We start from the raw sequence: 5,540 nt of genomic DNA, 5'->3' as shown, positions 1-5,540 counted from the left end.
ACATGTTCTACAGTGGTCATACTTAGCTTGGGAGTCAGCAGAGGTTTATTTTTCAGTTCCTTTTCTTTCTGTTGTTGTGGTGGTCCCTGAGGACAAAACTCCAGAAATAAGTGCAAAAAAAAAAAAAAAATCAGTGGAAGTGTTCATGGGAATCCTCCCACCTCTACCTTCTTCACAGAGAAAATAAAACAAAAACAGTGAAAAAGACTAAAGACAAATGATATATCTCTCAAAGTAATATATCACTAACTTCTGTTAAAACACATTAATTTTGATAACTTTTTAGGGTCAAGTAAATGACACATTGACATAGGTAATTGACTTCACTTTTCTCAACTTTAGAATATAAAAATTGCTGTACTTTATAAGACAAATAATCTTTTGTGTTTGTCTTCTCACTGGTGTTATGCTTTCTTATACCAAAATATAACTTTCTGATTGACTCTTAATTTATTTTTAATCATGATAATAAGAAAAATACTTCGATGTGAAAGATACTGTTTTTTCCCCCTCCAAATGACACACTAATTGCCAGAATGGATAACAGTATAAATTACAGTGTTGCCAATCACTTCAAAATCCACATGTTTAAAATTGGGAGTTAAGATTATTTTTAAGAGTGAGTTCCAAAAATAGCTGTGGTAAGTCCAGCATTAACTGAATAACAAAAATTCCTAAAGCCAACACAATTGTTAAATATAAAGAAAATGTGAAAAGTGTTCAAGTTTGGTCAGTGACAAAGTAATTTTCTCTAAAAATGACTGAGCCTTGTTTTTTTAGATATTTGTAAATATTCTAAAATAACTCCACTGAAAAACAATTCAGAGTGTTTCAGAGCAATAGGCTGACTCCCTAAAGAAGCAAGTTTGAGCTACTCTTTGCTTTTTATTATTTTTGGCTCAGCTTAAACAGGATTAACAGTATCACTGGAAAACCAATTTCAAGGTCTAGACTATTTTTCCAGGTATAATGGTTTATTTTTAATGTGCTATTTTTCCAAAAGGAAGGAATAGATGCATTTTACTAAAATATGATTAGACTCATAAAAAGGCATACATATGCAGGTGTGAAAATAATTTCAGGGGCTCTTTCTCCAAATGAGAAGAATAAAGCTCTTGAAATATAGCCTTCTTTATATATATGTCTTCACTGACACACAAGCTGCTATTACTGTTTCCTGAAACTGTCAGTGTGGATAGGAACCTCAGATGGTTACCTTCATATTATAATGATGTCTGTGTGTCATCCCCCTAGAGTTTACAATGAGCTCCAATATATCTTTATATATCTGCTGATTAGGTAAAAAATCATATTAAAAATGAAAAATTGGAGTGCAATAGCACTATAAGTTTACATTTAAACTTAAATATAAATTTATATATGGCTGACATTTATATGTGATAATTTAAAAACACAACTTTGTTTTGTTCTGGGAGTATGTAAGAATATAGAAGATAGACAAATTCTGTGACTTTTGTGCCAAATTGTAACTAGAAGAGGAATGAGATTTCAGGTAACAAAAGATCATTTTATGAGGCCAACATAACCCTCATACCAAAACTTGGCAAGGATAACAAAAAAAAAGTAAACTACAGTCAATATCTCTGATAAATACAAATGCAAACATTTAAACACAATACTAGCAATTGAATACAACAATACATGAAAATAAATACATTATAATCAAGTGGTGGTTATTCCAGGGGCACAAGGATGATGTAACATATATAAATTGATCAATGCAATACATTATATTAACAAAACAAAGGATAAAGATGATATGGTCTTATAATAGATGCATAAAAAGCATTTGACAAGATACAACATGCATTTATGATTAAAACACTTTATAAAATGAGTATAGAAGGAAAATACCTCAACATAATAAAGGCCATATATGACTAAGCCTCAGCAAATATTATAGTTAATGGTGAGAAACTGAAAGCTTTTCCTCTAAAATCAGAAGTAAGATGAGGATGTTTGCTCTCACCACTCTTATTCAACATGGTACTGGAGGTCCTACCCAGAGAAAACAGGCGAAAGAAAGAAATAAAAGGCATCCAAATTAGGAATGAAGTAAAAGGGTCACTTTTTGCAGATGACATGATTGTTTATATAGAAAATTCTATAAACTCTACCAAAAACTATTAGAAAAAGTAAACAAAGAAAATCAAGTTGCAGTGTGCAAAATCAATGAACAAAAATCTACTGCATTCCTACATACTAACAATAAAATTTCAGAGAAAGAAATGATAAAACAATTCCTGTTGCAATTGCAACAAAAAATAATAAGGAAATACTGAGTAATAAATAAAGAATGTGAAGGACTTATATACTGAAAATTACAAAGCATTATTTTAAAAAAATGAAAAAGACAATAAAATGGAAAGATATTCTGTGTTTATGAATTGACAGAATCAACATAGTAAAAATATCCATATTACCCAAAGCAAAGAGATATCCTCATCAAAATTCTAAAGATATGTTTTGAAGAAATAGAACAAAAAATCATCATATTTGTATTGAACCAGAAAAGACACTGAATAGCCAAAGCAAACTTGAGAAAAAGGAACAAAGTCAGAGCTATCACACTGCCTGACTTCAAATTACACTACAGAGCAATGATAATTAATACAGCATAGTACTGGCAGAAAAATTGACACACAGACCAATGGAACAGAAATAAGAGCCCAGAAATAAAACCACATGTATATAGGCAAATAGTCTTTGACAAAGGAATAAAAAACATACAACAGGCAAAGAAAGTCTCTTGAATAAATGGTGCTGAGAAAATTAAAGTGTCACATGCAAAAAAATGAAACTAGACTACAGTTTATCTTCATGTACAAAATTAATTTAAAATAGACCAAAGACATATATATTTAAGATCTGAAACAATAAATTAAATATAAGAAAGCATAAGTACTAAACTTATGGACTTTGGTCTTAGAGAAGATTTTATGAATATGACCTCAAAGGCAAGGGAAATAAAGGCAAAAATAAATAGATAGGACTATATCAAACTAAAAAGCTTCTGCCCAGCAAAAAAAACAAAACAAAACAAAAAAACAAAACAAAAAATAAAAACAGAAAAACACCAACAAAGCAAAAAGGCAACCAACTGAACGGGGGATGATATTTACAAACAACAGCTCCAACAAGGAGTTGATATCCAAACTATTTATATTTAAAAATTCATACAACTCAACACCAAACAAACAATCCAATTAAAAAAAATGAGCAGTGCTCGCTTCGGCAGCACATATACTAAAATTGGAACAATACAGAGAAGATTAGCATGGCCCCTGCGCAAGGATGACACGCAAATTCGTGAAGCGTTCCATATTTTTCAGCTTCAGGAAAAAAAAAAAAAATGAGCAGACAACCTGAACAGGCACTTCTCCCAAAAGACATACTAATAGCAAACAGAAATATGAAAAGATACTGAACTTCACTAGCTATTAGGGGAATATAGATCAAAACAGTAATAAGATACCACCTCACATCTGTTAGAACAGCTAATAGCAACAAGACAAAAAATAGTAAGTGTTAGAGAGGTTGTGGGGGGAAAAGGAACTCTCATTCACCAGTGTAAACTGGTACAGCCATTATGGAAAACAGTATGCAAACTCCTCAAAAAACCAATAATTAGCATACGATCCAGCAACTTCTCTTTGGGTATCTACCTGAAAATTTTGAACTTGATTCACAAAGATATATGCATACCTGTATTCATTGCAGCGTTATTCACAATGGACAAGACTTGGAAACAGCCAAAGTTTCCTTTGATAAATAATTAGATAATGCAATACTACTCAGCCATAAGAAAAAAGAAAATACTGCTTTTTGAGACAGCATGGATGGTTTAGCTTAGTTGGTTAGAGCGTTGTCCTGAACCATCAAGGTTGAGGGTTGGACCCCTGGTTAGGGCATATATTGGTGAATGAATGCACAACAAAGTGGAACAACAAATGGATGCTTCTTTTTTTATTTTTCTTTCTCTCTCTGTTTTTCTCTCTCCCTCTCCATCTCTCTCCCTTTCTCTCTCTCTCTCTCTCTCTCTAAAATCAATCAAAAAATTTAATAAAAGAATATTTTACTAAATGAAGTAAATTCAAAAAAAATCTAAGAACGATATGACTTCACGCATATATGGGACATAAAGCTGAAACTCATAGACACAGACAACAATATGGTGAGTACCATAGGAAAGGGGGGGTGATAAAGGTAGTAAAGGGAGCCAACTAGAGGGTGGTAGAAGATGACTTGACTTTGGGTGGTGGGCACACCCCCAAAATACAATATACAGAACATGTCTTATAAAATGTATACTTGAAACCAATATGATCTTATTAACCAATGCTATCTGAATTTAATTAAAAAACAAAAAAAATTAAAAAGAAGTATGTATATTGAAACAACAATATAAAAAAGTCTTCTACCTGTATGCTACTGGAAGATCCATGCCCTCTCCTGTCCCAATAATCCAGGAGATAGAATTTAATTATATGTCAGCAATAATGGTATACTTCATGCATGGACTGTATGACACACATTCTGATAAACTCACCCACATGTTACTTCAAGAGGCCTACTCATAATACCAAGTACCATTGGTAAGGGTTTAATTTATCTATTTACCTTGTTTCATAAAAAGAATACATTTAAATAGGTTCTATGATTTGGCCAGTGTAAAATCATACTATGCTTGACACTTTTCAAGCCTGTAGGTAAGTGACTAGTTACATACCTCCTAAATAAGCTTGCATCTTACTTATTTTTTTTTTAATAAAAATGCTTAGTATAACATACTCCAACCACTAAACCAAACATAAATAATAGTTAAGGAAGTGAATTGATGTAGTGTTTTTCTTCCAAGAATCTCCAGTGTGCCACCAATGTCTTTCTATATATTTTCAGGACCCATATTTTCCTTTCCCTGTACTATGTGCTCTGAGGTTTTTGAGGAGTTACATAACATGTAGATTGTAAGATCTGCGAAGTAAAGTCTAGACATTCAGCAAACTCATGGCATGCCAAATCTGGAAAAATTTCCCCTAGTGATTTCATCAGTTGAAAAGTACCACGTATAAAAGTACAATAAAATCAACTCACACAAATACTATGACTATGAATACATCACTGTTGTAGTAAAAATTGTGAGAAATGATCCAGATTTCCTGGGAAGTACTTTAAGCAGATTTAAATTTTTTCTTTTGTACTATTCTGTAAATCTACATATGAAATAGTTTGATGGAAACCTAGCTAGTGAGAAAGAAAGGTTAAAAGTAACATGAAAGAAAAATCACCATACGGCAATCTGATTCTCTTGGATCTCTAGGCTTTGCCTTAGTGAATGTGTTTTGCGTTGTTAGGAAAGGTCACATTATGCATATGGTTATAGCTCTGAAATGAATAGAATCCAATTTTCAAAGCCTGATGCCAATCTGGATACAAATTGAATGGAGTTAAGTGTGAAAATAATGTTGAATAGCGATGGAATGATTCAGAAATCACAACTTTATCCTGTTAACCAGCAT

General features: G+C 32.1%; 1 non-coding gene across 1 annotated transcript; it reads left to right on the top strand.

Annotated features, from left to right (window-relative positions):
- Nucleotides 1-3,243: 3,243 nt before the first annotated feature.
- Nucleotides 3,244-3,350, top strand: LOC136390171 (U6 spliceosomal RNA). The gene has a single exon (XR_010748606.1). It is a non-coding gene; the product is annotated as a U6 spliceosomal RNA (small nuclear RNA).
- Nucleotides 3,351-5,540: the final 2,190 nt, after the last annotated feature.

Source organism: Saccopteryx leptura, chromosome 1 (assembly GCF_036850995.1).
Source record: "Saccopteryx leptura isolate mSacLep1 chromosome 1, mSacLep1_pri_phased_curated, whole genome shotgun sequence".
In the NCBI taxonomy this organism is placed as follows: domain Eukaryota; kingdom Metazoa; phylum Chordata; class Mammalia; order Chiroptera; family Emballonuridae; genus Saccopteryx; species Saccopteryx leptura.
The sequence above is the reverse complement of the archived record's forward strand: the minus strand, read 5'-3'. Positions and strand labels throughout refer to the sequence as shown.